Consider the following 9,588-nt stretch of genomic DNA (forward strand, 5'->3'; position numbering starts at 1 on the left):
AAGAAAAATTAACTGCGGTTCAGCTACTGCTGAATCTAGTTAGAGAGCGAAAGCTGCAGTGTATCGGGTAAGTAGACGCGGCTTGGTCTGTAACGTTGAGTGCGTTCCGCACACTGGATATGCAACGCGCCTACCCTGGCAGGTGGCGGTTAAATTAATGGTTGATCGCGAGAGGTTAATCACCCAGTGAACGCTGCGGCTTAGAGGCTTAGCTCGGCTATGCCAAGGATATACGTAGCGAAAGCTAAGGCATGACATGGTTAGCCTTGGTTAATCTTGATTGCAAATCCAAGTTAGTCTGGTTGCCTAGCTATGTTGTTGTCGCATTAAAGACGACACAACTAAAGTCGCGGCGCACGCGAGCTCTCCTTTTAAATCCTCTGACGTGTTAAAAAGGGAAAAGCGCGAACACAGGCTGAAGAGAGGGAAGTAAAACACAGGCGCTGGAACGTACAACACCAGCGCCTGTGTTGTACGTTCCTCTCTTCGTCCTATGTTCGCGCTGATGCCTTTTCAGCAATGTTATACCAACTAGCCGGCAACAACACCCTCGTCTGATATGTTAGATAGTTTTAGCTGTGCGTACGCAACGGCTTAGCGTACGCACGCAGTTTGCGGGGATGGTAGTGCGCATGCACAAAAAGCAAGCGCAAGCCCTGCGTCTTGCGTGCGTACGCTAGCCACCGGACTTAGCGTTGCGGCGCTTGCATGACTTGCGTACACTAACGTTGAGAAGATGGCCGCGCCCTGCTCGCCCGCTTCGGAATAAATACATGTCGCCGCTGGATTCTCCGACACAATAGTTCGCTCAAATGCCAGCGGTTAGCTTTTATTATGCGAAGCATATTAACGTAGGTTTCGGGCCTTCGCGCGACGCCCGGCGGTGGCCACCATTGACCCTGAAGTGGGGTCGCGTGGAATGACGTCACGTGATGACGTCACACAGGCTGCAGATGGGGCCTCATATCGCGCCGTCGGTCGCCTCCCGGCGGTGGCCACCATTGACCTTCAAGTGACCTTCAAGTAGGTCACGTGACATGACGTCACGTGATGACGTCACACCGGCTGCAGATGGGGCCTCATATCGCGCCGTCGGACGTCGCCCGGCGGAGGCCTCCACGCTTCGGTTCGCGCCGCCGCCGCGATCGCTGCATCACGTGATATGTGACGTCACGCCAGAGATGAAGCGGCGCGCGCCCGCCGTCGCGTCAGTCTCTGTGCCCGCAACCGCAGCCAAAGTCCACGACTCAGTGGGGAAACAGTTTAGACTTGGTGTTGTGTAGAAATGCTCAAAGACAATACAGAATAAGTGACGTGCAAACCAAGAGTCATGCATTTACGTACCATAAGAGTGTGTTTGTCGGGCTGCAAAGAATAAAGTACGACGATTAACCTAAAACCACGTCTCCGTTACTTAGCCCCATCCACACTGAGGCAGCTGCTTAACATGCTTCGCATCCACTGGGCTTAACCTTGATAAGCCTCCAATTTTTTCGCCTACTCTTGCCAACACGTAGCGGTATATGCGATAACTAGCCCCTATTTTTCAGCTAATTTGGCAATTTTCAAGCTCCTAGGCCTAACTAAATGCATTGTTTTCCTGGTAGCAACACCTGGCGAAGCAGTTTTCTAGCTTTTAGTCAGTTCTCACATTTTCTTCGGTTTGCATAGTTTTTCTTCTTGGAACAAAAAAGGCTACCAATGCGCGCACCCTAGTTATCAGTAATCTCAGATGAAATTTTCTTCAACCGAGCTTTGGTGTGCTTTGACGTCTTGCCACTAGATGGCGCTACTGTTTACGCGTTCGATTGAGGGGCGCTACGGCACGGCCAGCTAAAACTATACTTCGGAGCGGACAGCGTAACGCACGCAGCGCCGTAGCGCTTTGCGCACGCAAGCACTTGCGTACGCACAGCTAAAACTGTCTGTTATGAGGCATGCGACGCAGCAGGCGAAGCGAGCGGAGGCGAGCGCAACGACGAGGAACGCGGTGTGCCGTCATAGCAAACGGCGGCGAGCCGCGCGGTGTGGCGTCATGCCAGTTGGCCCAGAGAGCGCGCAAAGCATAGCAACCGTCTCACGTATCTCGGTGGACACCCAAACCGCGCCCTAAAGGAAGGGATAAAGGCGGGAATGAAAGAACAAAGAGAAAACTGAAAATTGAAAGTTCCATTTTGAGGAAAGGCGCAGCGCTGCGCAGGGGATGGGTGCTACTAGTCACGCTTGCACAGTGGTTACTAGGGAGCGAGAGAGAGAAATGCGCCCTGTGTCGTCACTGAACCTCACGCATGCGCAGCACGGCTCTCCAGGAATCACGCAAAGCTGTTCAACCTTCGGCCAGTAAAGCTTTCGCTTTAAATGCCCAGTGCACGTGTGCTTGTGCACAGATAAGGCTATTTTTTCGAACGTGGGCAGGACGACCGCGTCCAACCTATATGGAAGGAACAATAAAAAATTGCATCAAAGGCGGGAGGGGTTGGGGATATTCCCCGTGCATTCCCCAGTTGTCAACAAAGCTCCAACTTATCATTATTATTATTAACGGAGAGACGGAGCCGTGTGATATTTTTTAATAACCGCATGTCTTCACATTCAGCGCAGAAAGCTATAACGGCTCAGTTAGCATATTTAGGAGCTGTATTCACAGACTCCAAGCAGAAATGATTTTTATTTTCATCACTGAAGCTCTCCCAAAGCGTTCTACTAAACTTTTAATTAAAACAAACTTGTTTTAAGCTCCAAACGTAAAAATACATAATGTAAACACCTGAGCCATTCTTATGGCGTGTAAACGCGTGAGCTAATGTAACTTGACCACTGCGTCAGTGGATTCCTCAATCGCGTTCTGAGTATCCGGGAGCGTTCACCTATAGAACTATAGACAGTCTACCCGCCGCGGTGGCTCAGTGGTCAGAACGCTCGGCTACTGATCCGCCGGAGTACCCGGGTTCGAACCTGATCGCTTCAGCCGCGTTTCGATGGAGGCGAAACGTTAAGGCACCCGCGTGCTATGCGATTTAGTGCACGTTAAAGATCCCCAGGTGGTCTAAATTATTGCGCAGCCCTCCACTACTGGACCTCTTTCTTCCTTTCTTCTTTCACTTTCTCCTTTATCCCTTATCTTACGACCTGGTTGCTTTCGGTCACTGCGTGTAACTATACCTGACGGAGAACAGACGGGACGTCAAGCCCGTGCGTTCGAGGAATGCACAAAGGCTCACCAAAGTTCGCTCGCGAGTGCGCGCACTGCCCTGCGGCAGTGCGCGCAGGAAAAGATTTTTGCGATCCCCGGCATCTGTCATCGATACTGAAGCACCTGAGCTGGGGCAGCGCAAATAAAGGATAGCAGGCAGAATGGAGAAATGAAATGAAAGAGGTAAGGGGACAGTAAGAGAGGATAGGGGCGCGAGAAATTATATATACAAACTATTTACAGAATAAGAAATGTGCCCAGGTTGTGCGCGTGATTAGTTCATGATGGAGCAATAAAAATAAGCGCACAGCACAGTGTTGACTACAACTGGAGTGGGGCATCTAGTTAAGTGTTCAAGGTGAGTGAGTGAATAAACTTTAATGCTCTAATAAAGGACTCTTGCTGCTTGCCCGAAGATTGCCGATGTCTTCCAGGCTGAGCGTGGTTGGCGCCCCTATAGTCCAAGGCACCACTGTCCCTGGTCATCCGGCATGCGTGGCTCACTAGGTCTCTTTGGACGTTGAGCTGGCTGCTGGTTAGCCGGTCCTCCCACTGCTCCGCATTTGGCTCTTTGTTACCTCGGAAAGCTACATTGTGTATGCATTTCCATGTGATATGACACAGCGTGGGGGTTGCCCCGCACCACGGACATGTATCCCTATACTGCTCCGGATACATCTTATGTAGAATGTGAAGGTTGCGGAAGGCTCCTGTTTGGAGTCTTCTCCAACATGTCGCTTCATATTGTGTTAGCAGAGGATGTGGCTGGGTATATTTGCGTTTTCTGCCTTTGATGAGGTTGAAGATAGCTGCGTACGTGAGCTCTACCGTTATCTCCGGGCCGTCCGAGGCGTTTGACGCACCAGCTCGGATAGTTAGCTTGCGAGCTAGCTTGTCCGCCTTCAGATTGCCTTCGACTCCGGCGTGTCCCGGTACCCAGTAGATCCTATGTTGGATCTTTTCGTTGGTTCGCTGCGTTTTCAAGAGAATCCTTAGTGCTTTCTTGTTGATTATTCCTACCATGTAGCGTCTGCACGCTTCTTGGGAATCTGTTATGATTGTGAGAGATTTGTCGGTGCGATAACCCTCGCCTGCCGCTAGAGCTACGGCGATCTCCTCTGCCTCAGTTATCGTCCCATCTCTCGTGGATGCGCCGCTGATGAGGCCACCCTCCTTTGCTGTGACAACCGATACCGTTTTCTTGATGCTTTGGCTACGAGTCCACGGGTACAGAGTGACGTCAGTGTAGACTACCTGATCTTATGTGGCTATCTTCGCCTCTACATATTCAGCCATTGCCTGTCTTCTGGCTGCGTGTAGATTTGGATCCATATTCCTGGGTATAGGGCTAACCTGGTAGGTTCGACGTATTTCGTCTGGGATGTTTGCCGATTTATCCTCTATGTCCAGGACCCCCTTATAGTTCAGCCTATTTAGGAGGGCCCTCCCTGTTGCCGAGTTCCTTAGCCTTTGGATCTGTGACATGACTTGTGCCCTGCTTAACTCGTCGAACGTGTTGTGCAGCCCCAGTTCTGCCAGCTTGTCGTTCGACGTGTTTCTGGGTAAGCCCAAAGCTGTCTTGTAGGCTCCTTTGATTAGGACCTCTCCCTGATTTTCTCCATTTTTCAGCATGCTGTGATATGGAAGTGAGTCAGTTATTCTGCTGATGACTTAGCTGTTTACCAGCTTTAGCGTGTCGCCTTCCTTCATGCCGTATCTTCTGGATGATACTCTGGTTATCATATGGCAAACTTGTTCCGTTGACTTTTTAAGGAGGCCAATCGTGCTGTTGCATTTGCGGTTGCTCTGTAGCCACATGCCTAAAACTCGAATGATTTCCCTTTCCGGGATTATCTTGCCCTCGAGCTTTATCTCTATTATTTCATCCGTCGGCTTCTTTCCTATCCTAAGGATTTCCGATTTTTCAGTTCAGCAGGCTAAACCCCTTTTCTTGATACATTGCTCAACACAAGTCGCTGCTTTTTGCATTTGTTGTTCCATCTGCCCCAGAGATCCCTGGTTCGACCATACAGTTATGTCGTCCGCATATATGGCATGTCTTATGCCTGGGATGCTTTCCAATTTTCTTTCCAGGCCAATCATGGTTAGGTTGAAAAGGATCGGCGATATGACCGAGCCCTGCGGCGTGCCTTTGTTTGGAGTGTCTATGGTCTCGCTTCTTATATCTCCCAAGTCCACTGTGGCCGTTCTTCCTGTCAAGAAAGATCTTACGTAGTCATGGGCTCTCTTCCCGCAGTTGGGGTTGTTTATGCCTTCCATTATAGCCGCATGGCTGACATTGTTGAAAGCCCCTTTGATGTCGAGTGCAATAATTAAATTTTCTCCTTGTTGCGGGGCGTTGGCAATGACCTCGAGTTTGAGTTGTAGCAGGATGTCCTGCGTTGACAGGTTTGCCCTGAACCCAAACATGCTATGAGGATACAGCTCGTTATCCTCTAGACAGTTTTGATTTCTTTTGGTCACAATTCTTTCGTAGAGCTTGCCGAGGCAAGATGTGAGTGAAATGGGCCCCAGGTTCTCTATGTGTAATTTCTTCCCAGGCTTGGGAATCATTACAACCATAGAGTGCTTTCATTCCTTGGGCACCAGTCCTGCCTCCCATTGCTTGTTTAGGCAGGTAGTGAGTTGCTCGATTGCCTCATCACCCAGGTTGCCTCATCACCTAATTGCAGCGTAGACCTCTTATCTGGTGATTGGCCTGTCTAGCTCCGGGTTTTCTCTGCCCTTATAGCTCTCTTGATAGGCCGCGGGTTTGTCTTGGCCATAGCACTTGGTGCTGACTGCTTTAAGCAGCTCTTCATCTGTTCCTTCGTGCTGGTGTACAATGCCAGTGAATGGCTTTGCTGCATTCCGTCTTTGTTTTGGTGGGATCCATTAGGCTCTTTAGAATCCTCCACGTTTTAGCCATGCTCAACGTGCCGTTAAGTGAGTTGCTGAATTGCTCCCAATTTTGTCTTGCTAGCTGCATTGCGTATTCCTCCGCCTTCGCTGTAATTTCGGCGATCCTCTTCTTTAACTTCCTATTCCACTTTTGCTTTTTCCATCTTTTCATGAGGCCTCGTCTTGCCTCCCACATCTTAATTAGTCTCGAGAGAGAGAGAGAGAGAGAAGCCTGCCCACTGGCTCAAGCCGAGCCACAATCGCTACCACGTGCAGATAGTAGGAGAGTTGAAAGATGGGATAGAAAGACAAACGACGAACGCGGTGTGCTGTCATAGCAAACGGCGGCGGCGAGCCGCGCGGTGTGACGTCATGCCAGATGGCGTGGAGAGCGCGCAAAGCACAGTAACCGTCTCAAGTATCTCGGTGGACACCCGATCCGCGCCTTAAAGGAAGGGATAAAGGAGGGAGGAAAAGAAGAAAGAGAAAACTGAAAACTGAATGGGGCATTTTGAGGGAAGGCGCGGCGCTGCTCAGTTGCTGGGTGCTACTAGTCGCGCATGCGCAGTTGTGACTAGGGAGCGAGAGAGAGAGATAAATGTGCCCTGTGTCGTCCCTGCCCCTCGCGCATGCGCGCCACTTCTCGGTTCAAAATCCCGCCATGGGCATGTGCCATTAAGCCCGAGGACCCCATCATCATCATCTTGAGTCGGCTGCTCGAGCTGCACGAGACATCGAACGCACGCCATCTTTTCTTTAGAGCCGTTCGTTCTTGAGGCCCGCCAAGCTATGTGCGTCCACACAGTTCCTCCCGACCAGTACGCTGATCAGATGCATCAGAGTGGTTCTGGACTTATGCTCGCGATGCAGAGCGATCTTGGCCAGGGAGCTGACTGGTGCTGTGAGAGCTGCCGCGACATAGCAACCTGTGCCGTACTTCCATCTGGGCAGCCACCGTACCTCGTGCTCGCCAAACGCTTCGTCGCCTCGGGGCCATGCAGCACCAACGGAAGACAAGACGCTGGTGGCGACCACCACCACCTCCATGGCAAAGGCGAAGAGGTGCTTAAGCTTCTAGAAGCGCTCGCGCAGAAATGCACGCAGCCGGCCACAGCCGTCTGCCGTCCCCCAACACCTGCAGGGTGAGTTTGCGCCTAAGCCTTCTACTCTGCCGAGTGGTTGTGGTGCACTTGCAGGATTTTCCTCTAGGCTGCCACTCCGAACCCTGTATTCAATGCCTTCGGGTAGGACGCGTGTTAAAGTTCAGCCGGTCGTCATGCAAGTCCCACTATAGTTCTTGTTCAGAATTAGCCAGGGGCCGATTCTCGATATTTATATTCGCCTGTCGGCGCCATGTTGCCTCTCTGATTGGCTCTCACATGTGTCAATGAGCGTCACCATGTGCATCACTCACCGACAGTTACAGACGCGCTTTTCGCGTTGACGTCAAATTGACGTGGCATCGAAAATAAATTTTTAGCAGCGCTATTCTTTGTGTCTGGCTGGTAAATATATATGATTGTCATGAACAGAAAAAGCTACAGAGGGGGTGGGGGGTGGCAGCGTATGAGAACAGATGCGCTCGACTTGCCAATGTCGAGAGAATTGCTGCATAATGGCATGACCGCCTCCTGAAATCTGATTGACTGGAACAATGTCACCTGAAACACGTGATACGCATGCATTATAGAGTGGTGTCAAATTGGCCCTTCATCTCTTCATCGTGTATACAATGTGCCGCCATTGCCAAAAATCGCTGCAATTTTCCGCCATAAATTCGCCCGGCCGCAAGGTAAAATCGGACAATTGGTTTTTGGGGAAAGGAAAATGGCACAGTATCTGTCTGACATATCGGCGAACACGTGAACCGCGGTGTAAGGACAGGAATAAAGGAGGGCGTGAAAGAAGGAGGGCTGCGGAATAATTTCGACCACCTGGAGTTCTAACGTGCACTGACATCGCACAGCACACAGGCGCCATAGCGTTTCGCCTCCATCGAAACGCGGCTGCGGCTGTCGGGTCCGAACTCTTGAACTCCGGATCAGTAGCCGAGCGCTCTAACCACTGTGCCACCGCGGCAAATCATGCAAACGAGTGAATGAAACGCTGATTTATACGGCGTTAGGTTCCCGCAGTTTAAAAGGTATTCATGCGATTTCACCGTGGCGGTATTCCGAGGAGGCCCATGAAGTCACAACGCGCGCCTCGCCGCGGAGCCGAACCGAACCGGTCTGGCCGGGCCGGCGGCGGCGGGGCACTCGGCGCGAAATAGAGGAGTGTGGACGTGCTCGAAGTCTCCGCCAGTGCGACCAGAGAGCGCCGAAGCCACCGTGACGTTGCTGTGCAGCGCGCGGGTGCGTTACGCCGGAGTATGAACGCGCTGTAACAGAGTCTGCGCTTAGCCGCTAACCAACGTATTCGGTGGCGGCATGTACGCCAGCAACTGAACCCACCGCACACTCACAGAATAAGGTAAGAGAAGACCTGTGCCGAGGCTCGGAATCGAACCAGGGCCGCTGGCGTTTGAGGCGGAGACGCTAGAACTCCGCCACCACGGATTCAGCATTACACGTGAATAAAGGCGCATCTAGTGAATGCACTCTTCCAATGCAGAAGTCGCCGCACTTTCGCTACGTACACCCTGACTTAACAGATCTAGGCGGTCAGCAATTTGTTTTTATTTGAAGCCGAAACGAAGCTTATAAGAGTCTTGTTTTGATTGCACAATGCAACGAAAAGGTGTCATAAGGGCACATCTGAACTGAGCACTGCTTTTAGCGATAGCTTACATGTGCAGCCGCATAGGGGCGCTAACTGCTTTCCCGTTTCAAAACATTCGCCCGCAGTGAGAAATCATCGCTCCGCGCGGTTAATGTAGCCTGGCAATGGCGGCGCCGGCGGCAGTGCTGTGGCATGTTGCAAGTTGTGCGTCCGCGCCGTAAGTGTCGCCACGGTCGGAACGATTGCAGCGATCCTGGTATCTGGCGGCTCATGTGTTCTAGGTTTCCATAATGGAATGTATTAATTTTGATTTTTAGAACGATTGTCACTGATATTGCAATGCCCAAGATGCCTAAAATCACTTTTGTACATCGATTGTCACTACTGATGTTTCCTTTAATAAACTGTTCTTTGGAGAAAACTATTTACGTTTTTGGTACTCGAGCGAGCGCCCTAAGCAGCTGCTAATCAGCCGCGCTGGCCGCGCCGCTCGCCACCATGCACCGTGCTGCCTCAACAGACACATCGAAATGCAAAAGCGGGTAAGCAGATGTCGTAAGTACTTAGGAAATCAAGCGGGAATGCAGCGCGGGAGCAGCAAGTCACCAGTATTTACGAAGCTTGCATCGAGCTAGCGGCCGCCAGCACCACGAACGCGCGAGCAACCGCCCGCAACCAGCCGGGTAAACAAACGCCGCCATATTGGATTTTTCTGGATTGGCTTGGCTGAGCTTGTTTCAAAAAGTTTTGAGCAATTTATGCCTTTACCGCCA

Source organism: Amblyomma americanum, chromosome 1 (assembly GCF_052857255.1).
Source record: "Amblyomma americanum isolate KBUSLIRL-KWMA chromosome 1, ASM5285725v1, whole genome shotgun sequence".
Taxonomy (NCBI): Eukaryota; Metazoa; Arthropoda; class Arachnida; order Ixodida; family Ixodidae; genus Amblyomma; species Amblyomma americanum.